The sequence below is a fragment of the Marmota flaviventris genome, chromosome X, assembly GCF_047511675.1.
Source record: "Marmota flaviventris isolate mMarFla1 chromosome X, mMarFla1.hap1, whole genome shotgun sequence".
In the NCBI taxonomy this organism is placed as follows: domain Eukaryota; kingdom Metazoa; phylum Chordata; class Mammalia; order Rodentia; family Sciuridae; genus Marmota; species Marmota flaviventris.
The window spans coordinates 33722117-33746423 of NC_092518.1; the positions used below are offsets into that span (position 1 = coordinate 33722117).

General features: G+C 39.3%; 1 protein-coding gene across 3 annotated transcripts in view; it reads left to right on the plus strand.

The window, feature by feature from the left end:
* Nucleotides 1-4719: 4719 nt before the first annotated feature.
* Nucleotides 4720-24307, plus strand: part of Usp9x (ubiquitin specific peptidase 9 X-linked) — a 109630-nt gene continuing 90042 nt past the window's right edge. For 2 of the 3 annotated variants that reach the window (XM_071606465.1, XM_027927263.3), the window contains exon 1: nt 4720-5498. The gene's annotated coding sequence lies outside the window, so the exon portion shown is untranslated. The remainder of the gene's footprint in view (nt 5499-24307) is intronic. The other variant, XM_071606466.1, reaches the window with a different exon arrangement.

A 24307-nucleotide genomic window follows, 5' to 3' on the forward strand; every position in this document is an offset into this window, starting at 1 on the left:
CCACACCTTGGAGCCAGGTGCAGAACACCTGGGTAGCTCCACAGGGCCTGAGAAGGAGTTTGTGGGTGAGTTTGACTTGAGAACTGAGTCTTGGACAGCTGGAAAGAGTCTAATTTATAGACTCCATCATAGGAAATCACCAGTTTTTGACTTTTTTTTTTTTAACTTCTTTTTTGGGGGGGAGGTAGGTACTGGAGGTTGAACCCAGGGCCTCACACATGCATACACTCCACCCCTGAACTACATCCTCAACCTGTTGTTTTTCCGTTCTGGGAATTGAACCCAGGGGCACTTTATCACTGAGCCACATCCCCAGCCCTTTGATTTTTTGAGACAGGGTCTCGCTTAGTTGCTGAGGCTGGCCTTGAACTTCTTTTACTTAGCATAATGTTTCCATGGTTCATTCATATTGTAGTGTGTATCAGAGTTTCTTTCCTTTTTAAGGATGAATAACATTTCATTGTGTGTGTGTGTGTGTGTATATATGTGTGTATGTGTGTGTGTATATGTGTGTGTGTGTGTGTGTAATTTTGTTTATCCTTTCATTTGTTGGACGTTTGAGTTGTTGTCACATTTTGGCTATTGTGAATAAGGCTGCTATGAATGTCAGTGCATAAGAATCTATTTGAGATGACTTTCAATTCTTTAGGATATACCTCTACCTAGGAGTGGAATTGCTGGGTCATATGGTGACTTATGTTTAGCTTTTTGAGGAACTGTCCCACTGTTTTTCTTAGCAGCTATTTTGCATTCTCACCAGCAATATAGAGAGGGTTCCAGTTTGTCTAAATCCTGGCTAACATTTGTTATTTTCCTTTTTTTTTTTTTTTGATAATAGCTTTTCTAATGGGTGTGACTCACTGTGGTGTTTGATTTGAATTTTTGTTTTTTTTCTTTCTTTTTCTTTTTGGTACTGAGAATTGAACCAAGGGGTGCTCTACCACTGAGCTACATCCTTAGCCATTTTTATTTTTTATTTTGAGCCAGGGTCTTGCTAAGTTGCTGAGGCTAGCCTCCAACTTGAGATCCTCCTGCCTCAGCCTCCTGAGGATTACAGGCATGTGTCACTCACTGTACCTTGCTGATTTGAATTTTTCTTTTCTTTTGTAGTGCTGAGGATTGAACCCAGGGCCTTGTGTGTGTGAGGCAAGCACTCTACCAACTGAGCTATATCCCCAGCCTGCTGATTTGAATTTTTCTAATGAGAGTGATGTTAAACATATTTTCCTGTGCCTATTGTCTGTTTGTATATCTTTGGAGAAATATCTATTCGAATCATTTGCCTCTTTTTAAATAAAGGTATTATTAATCTCTTCTCAGATATGATTCACAAATATTTTCTCCCATTCTGTAGGTTACATTTTCTTTCTAAAAAATATTTTTGATTTTTTAATTGACACATAGCAATTAAATATATTTCTGTAGTGTGATGTAGTATCTGTTTTTGTTGTTGGTATTGTTTGGTTTGAGACAGAATCTTACTGTGTTGCCCAGGCTAGCTCAAACTTCTGGGCTCAGGGGATCACTTGCTTCAGCCTCTTAAGTAGCTGGGACTATAGGCACCCACCACGGTGCCCAGTTTGATAGTGTCTTTTGATGTATAAAAGTCTTAAATTTTGTTGAAGTCAAGTTTATCTATTTTTTTTTGTTGCCTATGTTATTATTATAATTTTACTTGTGAAATTATTACCACATCTAATGTCATGAAGCTTTTCCCCTGTTTTCTTCTAAGGGTTTTATAAGTTCACCTCTTATGTTTAGGTGTTTGGTTCATTTTGAGTTAATTTTTGCATGCAATGTGAGGTGATGATCCTACTTCATTGTTTTGCATATATATATGCAACATATATATTGCTGGGAAAACACTATGATAATCAATTGACTGAAGGGTTATATTTGGATTCTCCTTTCTGTTCCATTAGTGTACATTCATGTCCTTATGCCAGTGCTATTTTGATTACTGTAGCTTTGCAGTAACTTTTGAAATCAGGAATAGGAGCTCTCCAACTTTGTTCTTATTTTAAAGATAATTTTGGGTCATCATTTTGTCAAATTCTGCAAAAAAGCCCGCTGGGATTTTAATAGAGATTGCACTTTTTTTTTTTTTTTTTTTTGAGACAGCATGACATTGTGTTGTTCAGGCCTCAAACTATCTTCCTGCCTCAGCCTCTTTTTCAAAAATTTTTATTATATTTTTGTTTTTTTGTACTAGGGATTGAACCCAGAGGCACTTTATACCACTAAGCTACACCCCCAGTCCTTTATTTTAAGACAGGGTTTTGATTAGTTGCTGAGAGTTATGCTGAGTTGCTGAAGCTGACCTCTAACTTGAGATCCTCCTGCCTCAGCCTCCCCAGTCAATGGAATTATAGACATGTACCACTTTGCTCTGTACTTCAGTCTCTGGAGTAGCTGGAATTACGGTTTGCACCACTGACTTTGGCAGTATTAAGCCTTTTAATTCTTGAGCCTGGGGTGTTTTCCCATTTATTCTGTTCTTTAATTTCTTTCAGCAATATTTTGTTCAGTGTACAAACCTTGTGCTGCTTTTGTTGAATTTATTCCTAAGTATTTTATTCTTTTTATGCGAGCCATAATTTCCATTTCAGATTGTTTCTTGCTAGATACAAATATTATTGATTTTTAAATATTGATCTTACATCCTGCTACCTTGTTAAACTCGTTTATTAGCTCTAATACTTTTTGTAGTGGATTAGCCAGGATTATCTATATATAAGATTTTGTCATGTGCAAATAAAGAAAGTTTGATTGTTCCTTTCTTATGTGGATATCTTTCATTTCTTTTTCCTATCCTGGCTAGAACCTCAGGTATAATGTTGAAAGAATTGGTGAGAGCAGACAGCTTTTTGAAAGGGTACTTTTGATAGGGTTAAAATACCTGTGGTCAACAGTTACCAATCCTGTCTGTTGATTGTAGACAAATTATTTACCGTTTCCTTATCTAGAAAATTAAGGACATCAATATATGTTCTGGCTACCTCACAGGGTTCTGAGGATTCAAGAAAACCACCATGAAGCTAGCAAACTTTACAGTGTATATGGGTGAAGTGTCTACTCTTTAGGAGCTCATAAGCTACCTGGGGAGGCAAACTATGCATGTAATTATAAAAGCAAGATAACACGTGCTTAGAGTGATTAGGGCTATGAATGGAATGTTTTGGCACACCATTAATTTCTGTGGCAAAAACAGTTTAGTGTTACATAGAGAAATGGCTTCAAAATTTAAGATACCAGTAACATGGGCCGCCATCCAGATTGGTTTGGATTCCATTTCATTTATTCTTTATTATAAATTAATATATTTATAGCATAACTAAATCCAACCCTTGTCCTATGCAAAATATAACAGATCTTGTTTTATAGAATTTTACTACAATTTTGCATCCGATCAGTGTCCACAGGCAAGAAAAGAAAATCTGGCAAATTAGGGATTGCATTTGTTTTCTTTTTCATTTGGGTAGCTTAGGTAGACTGTATAGTATTGTTCCAAGCACTCCTTATTTGAGATTAGCTTGATAATTTTTCCCTATGGGTCCTGCATTTTGGATTATAAACATGTGAGAATATAGTCCATGACATAGCGGATGGGTTCATAAGTTCCTTCCGGGTTCTAACACAGAATCATGCTGATGATTTGTCAACAGGCTAATCTTGCCACATTTAGTGCTGCCCAGTCGCTGTGCTGTCGGTGGCACTGCGTAATCTTTGTCTTTGCTGGTCGATTTCAAGGGCTCCAATGGCCAAAGAGTGGTTGGTCGGGATGTGAGGAAGCCTAAATGCTTGTGGGTACTGATGCTGCAGGATCCTGTGAATGAGTTTCTTAGAGCGCCTCCCTCAGAGGGTGGGAAGGAGGCTTCCACTCCCACCCCCTCCTCCCTCCGCGGAGATATAGCCACACCTTCCCCCTATCTGCACGGAGCAGGTGGCCAAACTCTCGGGACATCGCGCCGCCGCTGCCGCCACCGGTGGCCTGGCCCGTTTGTGTGTCACGTGACACGGGTCAGCTGAGCCGCCGGGACCCCCAAGCACCGCGGCAGCGACCGCCCAGCGCTAGGTCTTGAAATCTCATCTTTCCTCCGCCCCTCCCCCCACAATCCCGGAAAAGGGGGAGACCGGTGACGTCATCATCCGGGCACTCGTCGGCGGGGCCACGGTTCACAATGGAACAAAACAAGCGTCCCGAGTCAAACTCAGTGACGCGGCTGCAGCTCACGCGATTAACCCTGTCCTCGCCATATACCCAGCCAGTCCCCACCGCCCAGCCCCTTCTTCAGCGTGGTATGCTAGATGTTCTCGGGCTTCCCATCCCCCCTTTTCGGTCCGTCCTCGTGCCACCTCTGCCCTCGTTCAGTTCCCAAGCCGAGGGGTATGGAACACTTTGTGGCCGTAGCATGACCCTGGAGGGGCTGGCCGGAAGAAACGGTACTGCGTGAACAATCTTTACCGCATTGTCTCCCCCTCCCCCAACCGGCTCTCAGGGTTCTGGGCGTCTTTCGCCAGGCCCGGCCCCCAGGCGGCTCACGCGGTTCTCCCAGGCTCTGCAGCCCGGGTGGAGGGGGAGAAGGGGGTAGCTGAGAGAGGGGGGGCTGCGCAGGGGCAGGGGGAGGATCGAGAGGCGGGGTCTTGAGGGGGCGGGGTCTTGGGGGGGCGGAGAACCTCGGGGCTTTGGGCGGTGCTGGGGTAGTGGGAGTCTGCGCCGCCGCGCTGCCGCCGCCTCCACCACCGCTGCTGCTGCCGCCGCCGCTACCGCCGCCGCCACTGGTCGAGCGGTTTTTTTTTCTTTTGGTTTGCCGGATCCGCCATATTGACGAGGACGGGTATCCGCGGCTGCGGAAGCTAGTCTCCGCTGCCGCCGGAGCCGCAACCTCTGCTCACCCGGCCCGTTTGGGCCTCTGCCGCGCCGAGCCCCTCCCCGCCTTGCACAGCCCACAGGCCTCGCGGGAGACCGCTGCGCCGCCTCTCTCTCACGGGAGGCGGCCGCCTTAGCGCCCGGTGCTCGGCTCGGCGCCGGGAGCGAGAAGGTAGCCGCAGCAGAGCGACCAGGCCTGGAGCGGGACAGAGGCGGCGTCTAGGGGAAGGTGAAGGTGCCGCTGCAGGAGGAGGAGCGGGAGGAGGTGACGCAGGAGAAACGCACCGCCCGGAGCCCTTCAGAGCTCAGCTAGAGCCCCAGCCCGAGGGGAGAAGGGGGAAGAGGGCCGCTGCCGGCCGAGGAGGAGGAGGAGGAGGCGGCTGCGGCCACCGCTGCTGCAGGGTGGACACGGTGAGGAGCGAATTCCAGCGCTCGTGTGCAGCCCCTTAGTTTTAACTCCCGCACTCCCGAGCCCGGTCGCCGCAGCCTCTCGACACTTTGTCGCCCGTCACCCGCGGGCCTGGGATGCTCCCAGGTTAGGCCTTGCCCCGGGACTGAGGTTTGCCTCCCTTTCTGCGTCCCGCCTCCGCGTGTCCCGGTTCTGAGAAGAAGACGCCTGTGTCGTGCGGTGAGTAGCCAGTCGCGCCGGGGCGACGCGCCTTTCCGGGGCCAACAGCTGGATGTGGGTGAAGGGAGGGGGGTGTGTGTGAAGTCCCTCCCTCAGTGTCTGCCGGCCGGGCCGGGGGCTTCCCCGCGGCCCCCTCTCGGTCCGGGCTGGCCGGCCGAGCGCGGGGTTGTGTTCTCTGCTTAGCCGGTGTCCCGAGAGCGTGTCTGTGTGTTTTGGACTGTAAGGGAAAATGGCTGACGGCTCCGTCCCTCCCCCTCCTCCCCCTCCTCCCCCTTCCCGTCCTGTCTGGGGCCGAGTAGGAGGATGGAGTCTCCGGGCGCGGCGTGCAGCCCCCCCCCCCCCCCCAATCCGCACCGGGGGCCGGGTCAGCGCCGGGGGCGAGGCGCCCCCGCCCGGGACCTTGCTGCCCCGCGGAGTCGCGGCCGCTCTTCTCCCCAGTCTCTTTCCACTTGACACCAAACGCCATTACTGAGGTGGAGTGATTTGGAGCGGTAGGCCTCGGCTACGCCTGGCTATCAGGCCTGACGACTTGTCCGCCTCCCCCCACCCTCCCGCGATAACCCGCAGCTTCTCCGCGGCCCTGTGGTCTGGAAGTCGGAGCCGGGTTATCGGCCCCCGGCACCTCCTTCGCCCCCCTTCGTTGCCCAGGGCCCGAGCCGCGAAAGATGTTTTGATGCAGAAATCGCTTCCAAGTGAGCTTGGACCTACCACCTTTCTATTTTTAACTGTTTCTGCGAAAATATTAGCATGTGAGAGTTTGTTAGTGATAAAACCTTGAGATTCTTGGGGTGTGAGGCTTCGGGTTGGATAAATGACTTTTTTTTCATTCATTGTGAAATATTTAAAGAGTTAGGGAGCAGGTGTCTACTTGTTTTGTTTGGCTTTTTTGTGTGTGTGTTTGTGGATTTCTGCAGAGACTGGAACTTACCCTGGGGTTTGAAAGATTTTTTTTTTTTTTTTAGTAGCTCCTGCTTAAATTAAGTGTTTTTTTTTGGGGGGGGGGTTCCGTAGTTATAACGTTAATTGCATTTTCATGGTGCAGTTTACAGGTGTGTATAATTGATTCAGATTGTCTGAATTGAACCGAGTTGTAGGTTTAGGTTAAATATTCATGCTTTCTTTTGGGAGGAGAGAGTGTAACCTTCTTTTACCTGGAAACCCCGGAGTCTAAATACCGTTCGTATAATTTCACTCTTGAGGAAGAGTCATTTTGGGTGCATTAAGAAAGTTTTCAGCAGGTACTTAACCCTCTCTTGGAGCTGATTATTTACCTTTATAATAGAGGACTAGTTAGCCTTGATTAGCTTGGCTTTCTTAACCCTTACACTTGAACTTAAAAATAGAGACTGCAAACTCCTTTAGATCTCACTGGTCGACTGATTCACTGGGCTGCCATTTTGGTTTCAGCAAATGCCTTCCAAATTCTTGGAAAAAAATATGCAATAAATTTACAAAGAAGTCAGTATTTGTTTTCTCAATTTTTAAATTCATGTGCTTTGTCATATTTGTAACTGTAACCTTTAAAACTATTGTTCCAGTGTTTGGCTTGAGGGAAAACCTGAAGTATTCTGAATCGATATTCCAAGGGTGAACTCAAAAATGTTTTTGATATTTTCTAACATGTTTTGCTTTCTCTAATTTAAAAACGTAACTTTTAGACGATACCGTTTCTTCTCTTGACTCCTTTCCATAAAATTTTTCCCCGTGTACATGTAACTGTTGTTAATTCTTGTTATCTTAATGTTCTGCTGTTTCTTTTGTTTGCTGACCTTGGTAATTTCTGAGAATTTCTGGAGGGACTAAATAACAGCAAAGACACTACATGTGAGAATCTATATTCTTTCAAAAAGTAACTTCGAAGGGTAGATTTTACCTTTCACCAAATTATTGAGGTATCTTGTTGGTATCCCATAGCCCTCTCATTTTTAATATCGGTGAATGCTCAAGTAGGATTTACTCGGCTCTTTTGTCTTCCAGGATCTTGAAATACCTTTTCTGATATCTCAAGAAGACGAGAGATTTCGTGGATATCTCCTCAGAGATCATTTTTCTTTGACGTGGTATTAATAATGCTGCTTATAGTTTTGAAAATGGATGTGTGCCATGAATTTGCCAGTCATCCAGTTCTTGATTAATTGGATACATGCAAGCGTTCTTCTAGCGTATTTTTATTTCATGAGATCAATTTTAATGTCTTTATGCACTAGTTTCAGAATTTTAATAACCAATCCTTAAATCAGGTTAAAGAACGTTATTTGAAATATATACATATGTGCATTAAAGGATTATTTCTCTTTTGAATCTTTTGGCAGTAAGTGGTGGGAGGGGTTCTTATCCCATGGTTATTGAGCTACTAGTTGATTTTTGTTCTAAAAGAACGTAATGCTTTCATTTATTGCCTGCATTATATTTTCCCTTCTTGCTGGTAGGTTTTCGGAATCTTGAAATGGTTTTCATTTCAAAAATTGAGAAACAGAGGATTCTGGTTTCCATTTGGTTCTTTTTAAGAGCTATATATTTGAAAGCCGTCTATTATTAAGTTCTTGTATATTTTAGCATAGTATTTTTTAACTATTTGGGGAAGAGTTAATACATTGACCTCAACTCTTATAATCAGTTGGGAGTTTTTAAAAACCTGATTCGGGGCTTGGGCAAAGGTATATTTTGAAAGCACTGTGTATGATTCTGATATGCAGAGTTGAAAACTTTTAATCGGATAAATAAGTGAATGTATTTTCCCCAACTGTTTTCAGTTATCAGTATAATTAACTTTTATTGAGTATTAATTATATGTCAGCACTATTAAGCATTAAATTTATTATGTACACAGTATTATTTCCATTACACAGGTGAGGGTCTGAAGTCTGTGGGGCTCAGCCAGTGGTGCTTCAACAAATGTGCCATGTTAGTGAAAAGATATTGATTATTGTTTTTTTTTTTAATTAGATCTTTTGAATTGTTTGCTATACCAGAATACCTTTACATTTAGTTTTAAGACTTATCAAAATGTAATTTGAGAAATATCTTTGGCAAGGGAGATGTTGAAACTTTGTAGCAAATAGGTTCTTTGTCTTCCATATGTCTGCCACAGTGTTCAGAGTGATAGTTAAGTTGCTGGGTTTGTTATGACTAAAATAATGTTAGACAATTTAACATTCCTAAAAGATGTAAAACAGGCATTTGTGCCTGATAGGTTATTTAAATTATCCCATAAGCGAATGTTTAGTATTGTGAAATTCTGTTCCCTCAACTTGAAAATTCTTGAGTTTTATGTAGTTTAAAACTAGTTTAATTTTCACAAAAAACTTCAAAACTAAGGGTTTTGCTTTTGCATTTTTGTGGCATCATTTGATAATTGTTTTGTGGAATGAACAAAATAGCAATAACAGACATTTGTTTGATGTTTGTGTAATTTCTTTGATCCCCTTTGCTACATTCTGTGTGGGAAGAAGAAACTTAAAACTGTAGGATCTCTCAGCATTCCTTTTTTTTTTTCAATTTTTTTTTTTTTTTTCAGTGCTGGGGATTGAACCCCAGAGACCCCAGAGCCTCCTGCATGCTGTAGCTCTACCAGTAAGCTGTACAACTATCCCTATGAGCATTCTTAATATGACATAAGATTATTCAAAGCTCTTTGTTAAATTATCATAGAAAATAGGATTTCAGTATTAAAGTTAATGTAATTTACATAAGGAAAAGGAAATATTTGCACATATATATTGGGGCTTGAATTTATCATTCAGTTATTACTATTGGTTATAAAGTGATGATCATTGTAATATACTTTTTTTTTAATCTTTATTTTTATGTGATGTTGAGGATCAAACCCAGTGCTTCACACGTGTGAGGCGGGCGCTGTTCCACTGAGCTACAGCCTCAGCCCCATATAATATACTTTTTAAGGAATGGAATGTGATACTGTATTGTTAAGATATTTGACCTAAAATTTATTCTAACATACCCATGTTAAGTCCTGAGGCCTTTAACATACACCCCTGTGTCCTATATGTATATTTAGGAAATGAGTTTCCAATTTGATTCTTAATTACTTCCAAACAGGGATTTTCTGCCTCAACTGTATATCAGAATCATCTTTAGAGCTTTTTCAAAGTATTTTTGCCTAGGTCTTATTCTCTCTAGATTGTAGTTGAGTAGATTTGGAGCAGGACCTGGGCATTTAAAATAAACTTCTGGTGTAGCTAGCTACTAAGATATAGCTAGGGTTTGTTTGGCTGCTGCTTTTTTTTTTTGGCAGTTCATTTTAGGGAAAAGGGAGGTGAGACCCTTTGCATTTTGTTTTTTACCACTAGGCAGCAGTATTCTTGCATGAATTTAGTTTTGTCAGTCACATTGCCAAAAGTTCCAGACTCAAACACAAACAGTGAAAAATTCAGACACTAGATTAATAGGTGTCAGGTCAGGGATTACACACACACACACACACACACAATCTCATTCACATACGTGTAGTACGTTAGTTCGTCACTTTTGAGAACCTTATGGTTCAGCTCCAAAATTAGTATGTTAAATATCTGTGAAGGCATTGCTTTCCTTTTTAAAAATTCAGATATTTATTGGGGTCACATCCCTAGCTCTTGGTATGATATTTTAAAATTCTTCACTCTTTTGCTTATACTCTTCACTACTTGGAGTCACTTGACCCTAATAATCCTTCTGTGATGAGTCTTGGAATAGATCTTGGTGATAGTCAGACCCCCTCATTTTTCAGATGAAGCAAATGCATGCCTCAAAGACATGCAGTAGCATGACTAAGATAGGCATGTATAGATTACCTTTTTCATAAAGCTATTTCTGTATGCAACAAAGTACATTATTTTCTAAACCATTACTTTGTAATTTATAAAATTACTTTGTAATTTATAAAATTAACACTGAGTTTTCTCCCTCCTAATGGATATGGTCCAGGATTCTGTCCTTTTTTTGTGTGTGTGTATATTACAGATCCCCTAGAGTAATGCCGTTCACAATAACTGTAACTGATCAATCACACGAGCTCTGTACATGTTGGACGCATGTTAACCATTATCAAATGAATTGTTTGCCTTGGGATGATTTTGAGCTTGGTAGTCTTGGATATTAGATCCCATCTTCTGCAGTCCGAATTGGGACAAGAAGAAATTTAACCAACAAAGAGAGCAGGGGAAGCCTCCCATTCCTGCTTTTTATGCCCATTTCCTTCCTGTAGACTGGTTATTGAGGGTTGTAAGTTTTGGTTGTTGGTTACATCTTTTTCCATTATTTTAAAAAATATTTACTATTTTTTTAGTTATAGTTTCACACAATACCTTTATTTATAGGTGGTGCTGAGGATCAAACCCAGGGCCTCGCACATGCCAGGCAAGTGCTCTACCAGTGAGCCACAACCCCAGCCCCTACTTGGAACTTCTTAGTCTACCCCTTAACTTTGACCTCAGAGAGTATGGAAATTGTCTTATGGTATTAGGCCCACATTTTACCTTAACAGAGTGTTTTGTCTGTGATCAAGATAATGTTAGAAGGATTTGGTTATTCTCCGTGATAAGACCTCTAATTCAGAGCAGAGATCAGCAAACCTTTTCTGTGAAGGCCCGGATAATGAACATATTGTACTTTGTGAGCTAAGGCAAAATCAAGGACATTGGATAAATTTTGTATTAATGAAATTAAAGATAGTCATGTATAATTCAAGTCTGAGTACAATAGAATTTGGTGTTTGTGTAGGGGGTAATACACCATTTTGCTTAATTGGGGTTTAATCCCTATTATCAAATTGACGAATGTTTCTGTGTGAAATCCATTCTCAGTTTGTGGCCTAAATAAAAACAGGAGGATGAATTTGGTCTGTGACCATGGTTTGCTGGCTCCTGGCTATTAGCAGTGGTTCCCAAACTGGAGGGCTTATTAAAACAAATTGCTGTGCTCACCCTCAGAGTTTGATCCTGTTTAAGTTTGGAGTGGGTCCCTAGAGTATGCATTTCTAACAAATTCCCACACTGGGAATCATCCTTAGAGAAATGCTGACTTAAAGATGAATTCCAGCATATCCTACTTTTTCTTCAGGCTTATTACTTTGTCTAAATCTATCTTGAATCTTTTTTATTTTGTATTTTATATTAAATCCAATAATTGTGTATTAAATTGCCTATTATGTACATAGTATTATGTATTAGGTAATATACAAGGTAACAGGAATACAAGGTAAGAAAGGATTGTCCCTGTCATATATACTGGTTAGAGTGAATTTAAGAATCAATTTCCAGAAACACTTTAGCGGTTAAGAGTCTGTGAGACAGCACCATTTTGAAAGCAGGCCAATGGTGTAAGCTAAACTGGAAAAGGGCATTGTCAAACACAGTAATATTTCATTAATTTGGTGTCTTGGGGGATAATGTTCTGTATAAATTAATTTTCAAAATACCAAAGCTTGCTACTTAAGCCATGATTTAATATTTAATGGAGAGCTTTCTAAAGATGTTATGCTTTCTGTAATTTGTATCTGATTGTGAAGTTAGTATGTTCTGTCATTAAGAAAAAGATTGGGGAGCATAAGGGGGTAAAAGATAAAAGGTAAACAAAAACCCTACCTCTACTAATTTCACCATATAGAAGCACCCATATTATTTGAAAGGTCTATTTTCATTTATCTTTTATCTTTAATTAGATGGGAAATACTGTAGGTACACTCCCTCCCCATTCTATTTTTAAACTTTCTATAAATATTTTTCATAGCCCTATAATCTTTTAAATGAGTTTATCATTACATAACTTCCTCCATGTCTTTTAAATTCTTCTTCTTTTTCTTTTTCTCCTTTTTTTTTTTTTTTTTTTTTGTTATGCTGTGATGAACTTTTTGGGGTAAATGCTTTCCTCTGAATTTCTAATTATTAAAGATCCTCTTGAGTTACATAACCAGTTTAATAAAGTCACATTTTCACAGATCTTCTGTCTTCTGCCTCAGGACTTGAGTATGTGCCATGTGTTCATCCTGAAAGGCTTTTTTGTTGTATTGTTTTGAGTCATGGTCTCAATATGGTAAGCTGCAGGCTGGTCCAAAACCCCTGGACTCAAGGGATCCTCCTGCCTCAGCCTCCCAGGTAGCAAGCAGTACAGGTATACACCACCATGCCCAGATGAAAGACATTTTTATATCCCCCCCTTTTAAGAGACAACTTTTGTAAAGACTGTTCAAAACTCTCGTCATAGTTAATTTTAATATAACTTTACTACTTGTTTTCCCATCATTTTTCTTGTGATCCCCTATTCCCCCTTTACTTCTCTCCCAATTCTCCATAAACCTCCTCCCATGTGTTCCCACTTCTATGGTTTTGTTTTGCAATACCCTATTAAAAAGGTTTTTTTTTTGTAGTTGTAGATGGACAGAATACCTTTATTTTTTAATATATTTAAAAAAATTTTTTATGTGGTGCTGAGGATGGAACCCAGTGCCTCACACATGCTAGGCAAGCGCTCTGCCACTGAGCTACAGCCCTAGCTCTCCAGTATCCTTTTTAGGAGTTCCCTTTGTCTGGTAATGCCAGTTATATTATGAACATAATTTAATTCTTTTAAGCCTGTTTCATTTTACGTGTCTGTTGATTTTCTCTTAAGTAGTTACTGATGTGTACAGGATACTTTACATGAACACCGAAAGAGTCCAGGCTCTTTTTTTTTTCTTAATTAAAAATTTTTAAATGATTTTGTTTTCTTGATAATATATTTTTATTTTTTTAAGTTGTAGTTTTGGTCTTTGTTTCCTTAATGTTCTGTGAACTAGGGAAATGAGATGACAGTGCAGATTATAGTTGGATATAGCGAGGGTCTTTTATACGAACTTTACAATGAGCCCTGCTTTCTGGATACTATACCTTTTTTTCCATTGAAAAAATGTTAGTCTTTAGTTGTGATAGATTTAATTTTTGTATAGTCTCAACTTCAACCCCAAGCCTCTCCTTTCTTAAGTCAGTCAAGTTCAGACTTCTGTGCGGTACTTATGAAAGATTTTTTTCTGTTTTCTTTTTGCAAAATAGTACTGCCTGAGAACAATTTGGTTTCAAAAGCTTTACTGTGTTTTTACAGCTATATCTTGTTTACTTGCAAGTTCAGGTGTATTTTTATACCAAATGACTGAAAAAGCAAACTGAATATCTTTGAGTCAGGGAACTGATTAGGGATTTGAATCTTTAACTTTAGTGGTTTAGGTTGTGCTAGTTGGGTTATGTTGACCTTGTTAGGTGGTGATGAATGAAGTAGAAAAATATGGCAAATGTGTGATAAAGCTTATTGAAAGATGAAGGTAATGGGGGTTTGTTTTCTTGCTTTCTGGGAGCAGGGAAAACCCCTAAAACCATGTGACTTTATTGTTTGACTCTGAAAGATTTGACTTCTGTCACATTTTCAGGAATAAATTGTTAGTTTTTGTTGTTGTTGTTGTTTTTGTTTTGAATCAGGGTCTGCCTATATTACCCAGGCTGCCCTCTGAACTGGCCATCCTCCCACCTCAGCCTTCTGAGTAGCTGGTTATTACAGATATGCAACCACCTCGCCCAGCTCAGGAATGCATTGTAAATTAAATTAAAGGATGATGCCAATGTATAGCATTTGTCTGGATTCTTAGGGAAATGACTACAGGAAATCTCACATACATATATACACACACACATACACACACTTGTTGATGGACCTTTATTTTATTCATTTATTTATATGTGGTGCTGAGAATCCAACTTGGTGCCTCACACATGCTAGGCAAGCACTCTACCACTCATTGAGCCACAGCTCCAGCCTTCATTTACATATATTTAATCAGTGTGTATATGTCTATTTACTGTGTCTTTTGTAGAAGTATATTAGTGAGTTACCAGAATTCTTAGTGAGTTGTTGACTTGGAGCTCCCTGAGCTCAGGCAAAAGGGATTGTGGGGTCAGACCTAGAGTTGGTGCAAGAACCTAATGGAGTGTGTTCAGGTGTATTCCTTGTCTGATGTCAGAGCATGTCATTATTTGAGCCATATAAAAGCTAAGGATTGCCTTGATACTCAGTTCATTGTGAGAAGGGGAATCCTGTCAATGAATCATAAAATCATAGGAAGATTATTTGGTTTCTATTCAGGTACCTAGCCTTAAGAATCATGAAGTGTGTTCTCTCCCCAAAATTACTCAAAACTCTTACTGTGCCAGCTAGTCCAGTCTGCTGTAACAAGATTATTCCCCTTCCCCTTTTCTTTTGTATTGGGGATTGAACCCAGGGGCACTTTCCTACTGAGCTACATCCCCAGTCATTTTTATTTTGAGACAGTCTCCCTAAGTTGCTGAGACTGGCTTCTAACTTGTGATCTTCCTGCTTTAGCCTTCCAAGTTCCTGGGATTACAGGCATGTACTACAGTGCAAGGTTTTCTTAACCTCCCCAGCTAATCAAAGGGTCTATAGCTGACCCGGGTGCTCCAATCTTCATATTCCCTGGTTTTTATTATTGGAGCTCCATCTCCTTTGAGCCACATGCCATCTTTGAGGAGTATTTTCTAATTCTCTCCAATTGGAAGTGGTCTTTATTTTCTCTGAACTTGAATAGCATTTTTCCTATGCTTCTGTTTTGTTCTAAACTCTTCTATTTTTTCTTTGTATTTCTTCAGAAGCAGCTCCTGGGAAGGTGACTATGGGAAGTTTCCTGAGGAGAGGTTTCCCTTCACCCCCCTAGTTCTAGGGATTGAACCCAAGGGTTTGTGCTTGCATGTGCTCTGCTACTTATTTTGAGACAGGATCTCACTAAGTTGCCCAGGCTGATCTGGAACTTATGATCCTCTTGCTTCAGCCTTCTAAGTAGCTGGGATTACAGGCCTGTGCCACCACTCATGGCTCTGAGTGGTCTTTTATGAGTGGCTGCAACTTTCTTTAGTTTAATTGTGAGAGAGTAATGGGTAATAAAGAGCTCTAATCTCAGTGAAAAGGCTTGGCTTATAGTTGTAACTACTAACTAGTGAGCAAGTGGTTTAACCTCCATAAGATTGTAAAATGAAGAACTTGGACTGGGTGATGGCTATCTTACTGTAATGACTAAAATGAATCCATTCAATAACATTTGATGCAGGGCGAGTATAAAGATAATTAATCTCTACTTTCAAGGCTCTTAGGTCAAATGGGCCAGACAGACAGCTGAGGAGCTGAGGAGCACTGGTAGAGCTTGTGCTTAGCACGTAGGAGGCCCTGGGTTCAGTCCTCAGCACCTCAAAACAAAAGTGGAAAATGCAGTGGTAAAAGAGTTGAAGAAATTATTTGGTTTGGGTTTGAGTGTGGTTTACACCTCAGAGGTGTGCCTTTTTAAAAAAAATTTTTTTAAATGTTGATGGGCCTTTATTTTATTCATTTATTTTTATGTGGTGCTGAGAATCGAACCCAGTGCCTCACACATGCTAGGCAAACACTCTACCACTGAGCCGGAACCCCAGCCCAGAGGTGTGCCATTTTGATGGCTTTTATAGATTAGAACAGGGACTTCCAGGAAGGCAAAGGATTGATGTGAGATCAGGCAAGGTTTATATACCGTGACACTGTTTGGCCATATTATTGTTTGTTGTGGGATGCTGTCCTACTCACTCCTGACCTCTCTCCACAAGTACCATTCCTCTTAAATTGTGACAACTAAAAATGACATGAGACATTTCCAGATGTGCCCTAAGAGCAAAATTGAGAATCATTACTTGATAAAGGGTCAATGAAAAGTGAAAGGATAATGTTTGTGGAGGAAAAACTAGCAGAATGTAGAAGGAACACTGGAGTTACTGAGAGGGATGGGGCATGAAGATGAGACTACAAAGGTAGTTCGAGACCAAGTTCACAAAGGATTGTTTGAGTGTCATGTTAGGGCACTTAAATTTTGAGATAATGAGCTAGGCCTTCAAGTTTAAGTGAGACTGTGTGTGTATATTTGTTTTTAAGGTAATTCTGATGCCCACATTGATTGTGTTGGAAGACAGATAGCAGGGTATTGGGACAGTGTTTTAATAGTTCTGCTAAGTGATGATAAACAATGATTTAGAGAATGGAATATAGAGGAATGAGATTCACAGGGCTCCCATTGTATGAGGGATGTGCTGCTAATTTGACTTTGGCTTCTCTGTCACCATTGGAGTCCTGAGCAAAATACTTCTCTTGTCTTCTCTTTCAACTCCTTCTCCTAACCCCAGTTCCCTTTCAGTGATTGCTGTTGCTGTTTGAGGTGTGTTGAAAGGGCAGAGAGAAAGGAATCTGGGTTATAGAAGTGGATTATTAACATACGTGTTTTTCACCTTCACCCCTCCCAAATACAGGGGGCTAGAATCTGGCATCAGAGTGTGTTAACTCTAGGCTCTCCTTACAATCCTTATTACACATATAGAGCACAATTTTTCGTATCTCTGTATGTTTAATGGCATTCATATTTTACGTGAGAGTGATGTAGTGGAGGGGTAACTGGATTCCAGTCAGAAGAGCTGTATTTTATAGTTCCAGTTATCCCACTCTCTGTATAAATTCATTTCACTAACTTTTTGGGTTCTTTTTATGCTTATGTGTAAAATCAAGGTGTGTATACAAGACATGACTTAAGGTAGGTCTTTTGTTTTTACCCTTAAGTTTTTAATTTTTACATTTATCAGCAGATATGTGGATAAAACTGGAGTCTTGAGAAAATTTCAATTAAAGCAAAATAAAGTAAAAAGTTAATAGATTTAGGAGTTGTTGGATTGACACGTAAATGGAAGGATAGTGTAACAATTTGAATGTTTCCTCCCCTATGATTCTTTGCCTTTGTGGGGTCTGGGAGGCTTTGTTTTATTTAGAATGGGTTAATTGTACTTGGCCAATAGCTCATAGTGTGAATTTAAGGACAATACACTTGGTAGCCAGGGGTATAATTTCTTTACTGGCAGAGCAGCTTACAGTTTGGTTAAGGTTTAGAGTTGTTTCACTTTGTTTTCTAGTTGGTTGTTTTTTGCAGGGTGCTGGGAATCTACCCACATAGGCTACCACCAAGCTATAACCCTAGATCAAAGCTTGGTTAAGTTTTTATCTGAAGTTTGGCTTAACTTTTAAGAGCATTACAGCTGTTAAAGTGATATGGCCAGCTAGGGAAAATAATATTTACCGGGGAATTATGTTTTTGTAATTGAAGATGAAAGTATACAGGTTCGTACAGTAGCAGTGAGTTTTGTCTGGCATAGATGATTTAGAGAAAATACTCAGACCTCATTTTCATTATTGTAATAGAGCCAGCAAAAGAAACTTATTTTTTAATTGTATTTCTTAGCCTAGTCATTCTCAAACTTGGTCTCAAGATTTTTATGCTCTTAAATTATTGAGGACCCCAGAGAGATTTTATGTGGGACTACATCCATCAATATTTCCTATTTTGGAAATTTAAATATATCTTTAAAAATTATGTATTTAAAAATAACCTATTGCATGTTAGTGTATTTTTATGATAAAGAATTTTTCCAAAAGAAAAACCTTGGTGAGATCGGTGACTTTGTTTTACAATTTTTGTTAATCTCTAGAAGCTAGATTCTCTGTTTTTGATTTCAGTCTGTTGTGATATAATATTTCATGTAGCCTCTGGATGAAGTCCTTTGTAACAGAGAGAATGACAGTGAAAACGGCAAAAGTCTTTTTAGGGAAATAATTTTGACCTCTCAGTTCCCTTGAAAAAAGATCTCAGAGACTCTAGGAGTCCCTACACCACACTTTGTTTTGGGGGAAGGGTACCAGGGATTGAACCCAGGGGCGCTTAACCCCACTGAGCTACATCCCTAGCCCTTTTTATGTTTTATTTAGAGATGGGGTCTCCATAAGTTGCTGAGGCTGGCTTCTAACTTGTGATCCTCCTGCATAGCTGCTGGAATTAAAGGCCTACACCACACTTTCTTGAGAGAACCAGTGCAATAGAATGCCAAGCCAGGAGAATTCAGTATTATTTGAGTGACTACTTATCTACTGTAAATTCTTTAAACTGAAATTTATAACTTACATATAACAAAGTGTGCTTTCTTTCTTTTGTGTGTGTGTGTGATACCTGAGAACCCAGTGGTGCTTTACTACCCCTGAGCTACATCCCCAGCTTTTTTTTTTTTTTTTTAAACTTTTGAGATGAGGCCTTGCTAATTAGCTGAGATGTCCTTCAACTTGCCATCCTTTTGCGGATTAATGGAATTTATGTATTTAAAACTCCATTAGAGAAATCAAGGCAAATGTCCATCAAGTGATGAATGTATATGTATATATTATATATAAAATGGAATATTTAGGAATAAAAGAAATGAAGTACTGATACATACTACAACTTGGATGAACTTTGAAAACATTCTTAAGTGAAAAACACCATTTACAAAAGACCTCATATTATATGATGCCATCATATTATATGATATCCAGAACATTTCAATTCATTGAGACACAGAATAGGTTAGCTTGGGGCTGAAAGGGGTGTGGAGGGAATTGGGAGTGATTGCTACTGATGGGTATGGGGTTTCTTCCTTCCACCAGGGATTGGACCCAGGGCCTCACACATAAGCCTGTGGTCTACCTGTGAGCTACACCCTCAGCTCTGGTATGGGGTCTCTTTTGGGGGTGAAAAAAATATTCTGAAATTGATTGTGGCAATAATTGTACAACTGAATATATGAAAACCCAGTTAATTGTACGCTTCATCAAACGGTTTGGTTATATTAATTAGATCACAAGGTGCGGTAGGTAATCTCATTGAAAAGGAATTTGAAATTCTTTGGTTTCGTTTTTCAGATCCTTTACACCTCTACATTTGCAACTTCAGCAAACTAGTCGTGGAAGATCCCAGGCAAAAAGATGAACACAAAATGCATATAATTAATGATTTGCTTTGAAATGTTGACTATGATGAAAATGAGGTTTTAGTTTCAGTGTGTTGGACCAGCATTTCATGACTGGATTTATAACTTCTAAAAGTGTTAAGATAATTTTGACAAACATGATAAATGCTATTAACAGAAATTGAGTTGTTTATCTTAATCTGTCATTTCAACAGAGTAGAAGGATAAATGTTACAGAAGGTTTGAGTACCTGATATGTGACTTGTTCTTAATATTTTAGGTCAACATTACTCACTTTTTTAATTGACTGATTTGTTTAGGGACTGGAATTTATTGGAACCTCACACCCTTTGTAAGTATGTAGTAAATAAAGGAATATGTAAAAGTGTATCTTCGTCTTGAAAAGAGACCTAGTGGTATGTACATGATAAATCCTCATATTTTAAAGGGCTATAATATAGATGGTGGTGAATATTAACTTTCTGTTCCAGGGTTAGAACTGTAATGTGTATCAATGACAAAGGAAATAGGTGGGTTGGGGGGGGGGGTCTTTTTCGCACACAGTAGTGAGCCTCACAGTGTTGTGGCAAAATGTCCAAGGGGAGAAAAGATACAGCATTTCCTAAATTTGGAGCACTTAATATCCTGTGAGCCATCCCTCCCATTATCTGCAAGATTCTGGCCTTTTAAGTATCTCTTTGTTGACCTTGAACATTGAATTTATGTTCAAATTAAAAGGTTTTTTTTTTTTAAAGCAAGTCTTCTCATTTCTATGATACTGTTGATCATAAGTACGTGTACTTTGGATTACCTGAATGATTTTGCCTTATAGTCAAGAACTGACAGCATTTCAGTACTTATTAGCTCTGTTTTTTTAATGTCTTGGTGCTCAGTTGTACCATTTGTTTTGTGGGAATATAGAGATAAACTTAACACCTGAGTTGTTGGCTCCAAGGGCAAATGATGTCACAGCACACCATGTATACAAAGTGGTATAGTAATTCAAGTAGAAGTAGGAGAGCTAAGTCTCCCATGTGATATGATATATAAAACTCAGAGGAACCCATGCCTTAGCAGAAATATGCTGCCATCTGTCACATTCTATTAATATTAATGATTTTGTTTATATTTAGTTTAAAAATTTGTACTGATTTTATAGTTATGTAAGAGCAGTAAACACAAGGAGTTTAATCCTAATTTCATTTTTGCATATATTTAAGGAACATTAAAATAGAAAGTAACTGAATTAGCTTTAAAAAAAAAATTTGTTAAAGTAGAACAGAATTAGTAAACTTGAGCCAGCTTGGTGTTGTTGATAGGAACCTGGTGGAGTTGGATTATTGGAACTGAAACTACAATGCCAATGTTTACTAGGTTATTTCTGTGTTTGTGTGGGAAAGATACTTATATTTCCACCTAAAAAGATGGTTCATTTGTTTATCCTTTCATTCAAGGGATAATATATTAAGTTGTGTAGCACTGCATAATTTTGATGTCAAATTGTTATGGTTTCTTTAATCTCCCCACTGTTGCATTTTCTTCCCACTATCACATTTTCTTGGGAGCCAGCACAAACTCTAATACTGTGCTATGAATTGTCTTATATAGGATAAGATATCTTGACTTGAAATATACCTTTAAAAAAGTAGGACTAAGTAATTTTAAAGTATAGTAGGATTTTGTGTTAATGGAATAGAATAATAAAGACAGTTTACATTACTAAAACTGTTGGAGTTCGCTTATATTGGGAGAAAATCCTGGTAATTTATAGTTTGGAGAATAATTTTCCCCTGGGCTGGTGTGGAGATCATAAGGAGCCTCTGAAGGTTCAAATATAAGAATTGTCAAGAGTCAATAATAATCTGATTAGCATTTCAAGAGAGATATAACCAGCACTTGTTAAAACACCTACCATTTACTGGGTTCCTCTTGTGTACCTGGCACTTCACATACATTCTCTCATTAAAGCTTTCCAATAATTTCTGGAGGTGTTAGCCACCTTCAGAGAAAAAGATGATACTTGAAAATTAAACATCATCTGTTGAAGGTCTTTTATATTGCAGTATATATGCATGGCTGAAAAAACCCTTGCATTCTACAAAATTGTGCACCAAAAAAAAGAAAAATGGGATTAAAAGCAAACTGCTCAAAAGTGGTGTTACTTTGTAATTAGAGTACTAGCAAGACGATAAAAATTGTAATAAAATAAACAGGATAGTTTAAAAGGTCTTAAATTCATGACAAACTATAATAAATAACATGACTTTTTGAAAAAGGTATGGTAACCTGATGGAAGGGCTGGGGTATAAAGAAGGATTGAGGTTATTGAGTTAGGAAACAAGGCTGAAATGCATAAAGATCAGATAGAACCACATAAATGCTTTTAAAAACAGCATGTGGGCAAAGCCAAGAGGAAGAATGTGGGGGATAGAGATCTGGTCCAGACCTGTAACCCCTGCCTCTACGCTGAGTTCAGCTTCTGTTACTCACTGGTACAAAACATTAATATGTTGGGGGAAGCTGGCAACTACCATTCTTCTTTCTTTATAAATTTAATGATTTTAAGTGTACTTCATACGAGTGGAGTCAATACAATATTTGTGTTCTATTGTGACTGGCTTATTTTACTCAATGTAATGTCTACACGGTTCAGTCATCTTTAATGTAACAAAATTTTCTTCCTTTTAAAAGATGAATAATACTGTGTTATTTGTACGTACCACATTTTGTTTCCCCATTCGCCTTGGACATTTGGCACTTTTTGGCTACTGTGAGTAATGTTGCTGTGAACATGGGTGTACAAATATCTGTTCAAGTCTTAAGACACTCAGAGGAATAACTGCCAGATCTTAGTCATATGGTTAAATTCTAGAACTTTTTTTGAGGCTTAGCCATATTGTTTTCCATGCAGCTGTACCATTTCACATTCCTGTCAGCAATACATGAGAGTTCTGATTTCTTCCCATTCTTGTCAGCACTTACTGTAGCCATCCTCCTTGGTGCAAAGTGGTACCTCATTGTGGTTTTTATTATTTCTTTGATGGTCAAAGTTGAGCATCTTTTCATATGCTTACTGGTCATTTGTTTTTCTTCTATGGACAAATGCCTATCAGATTCTTTGCTCATTTTTTAATTGGATTGTCTTTTTATTATGAATTCTTATATTCTCAATATAAGTCTTTGATACACGATTTATAATTTTTTTCCATTTTGTGAGTTCTCTCTTCACTGTCTTTATGTGTCCTTTGAACCACAGGTTTTTTGTTTGTTTGTTTGTTTTAAGATTTTATTCTTTTTGGTGAATCCAGGGCCTCTCACATACTAAGCATACACTCTACTAGTGTTACACTCCCCACCCCCAACCCCTCTTTAAGTTTTTAATTTGGTGGGGGAGGATACCGGATATTGAACCCAGGGGCACTTGACCACTGAGCCACATCCCCAGCCCTATTTTGTGTTTTCTTTAGAGACAGAGTCTCACTGAGTTGCTTAGTGCCTTGCTTTTGCTGAGTCTGGCTTTGAACTTGTGATCCTCCTGCCTCAGCCTCCTGAATTGCTGGGATTACAGGTGTGCACCACCATGCCTGGCAAAGTGTTTTAATAAAATCTAATTAACTGGTTTTATTATTCTTCCTGATTTTGATGTTTTATCTGTAAGAATCCATCACCGCATCCTAGATTGTTGAGCTTTTGACCATACATCTAGGTCCTTTTGAGCTAATTTGTGCTGTTAATGGGAAACATTTTTATATGTAATAATCCCAACAGTTCATTAAATACAGGTGGTTGTTTTATACAATGCATTTCAAATGAGTTAAGAAAGAAGAAACACATTCATACTGTTTCCTTTATGCCGTACTAGGAATTGAAATGAGGGTTTTGTGAAAGTACTTTGCTCCCGAGCTATATATCCCCAGCTCCTGTGCTGTTTTTTTTATAATTGCATAATTGGAGTTACCAGTGCTCTTAGTGATCATACCTACCAAACTCTCATGCTGTCAACTGATTTTTTTGGGAGAGGGAAGGCGGTTACCGGGTGTAAAACCCAGGGACATTATACCACTTAAGTTACTTTTTATGTTTCATTGTGAGACATGGTCTCACTCATTTTCACAGGCTGGCCTCAAACTTGGCTAGCCTCCTGCCTCAGCCTCTTGAGTCAGTGGGATTACAAGCACGGGCCACCTTGGCCTGCTGCAAATTGATTTTTTTAACTCCATTTTTGAAGAAGTTTTGTTGATGGTTTTGTTTTTCTCTTTCAACACATTGAATTTGCTCCATGTTTCTGATTGAAAAATCTTCAGCTAGTCTTATTGAGAATCCTTCCTCTGTGATGGTTCGCTTGCTCTTTCAATTCAATTTTCAATTTCGAAATCTCTGTATTTGCCTTTGGCAGTTTGATATTTCTCATTTTGCATCTCTCCGTTTAATAAGTGATTTTCATTGAATTTGGAGCGGTTTTCGACCATAATTTCTTAACGTCTTTTTCTTTCTGGGACTCTAATTGTACATGTTAGTGTGCTTAAAATTGTGTCACACATTTCTCTAATTCTTTGCTCATTTTTTTTTTCCTCCTTCAGATTGCTGTATCTAACAATCTACAAGTTTGCTGATTGTTTCCTCTGATGATTCAACTGCTGTTGAACTACTCTGGAGTTTTTCATTTCAGTTATTGTACCTGACTCTTATTTTCTGTGTTTTTTTCTTTAATTTCTGATAGTCTTTAAAAATTGTCATCGTATTTTCCTTCAAGTGTTTATCCTTGAGTCCTTTGAACATACTCATAATAGCTGTTTTGAAGTTTTTACTAACAGTCTGACATCTAGACCCTCTCAAAGCCAGTTTCTTTTGTATACTTTTTTTTCCCCTATATGAGGGGCCACATATTCTGTTTGCTTGCATGTCTTGTAATTTTGGGTTTAATACTGGACCATTCATATTATGTAACTTTGGATACTGCATCCTCATTCACCCCAACCACCATGGCCTTTGTAG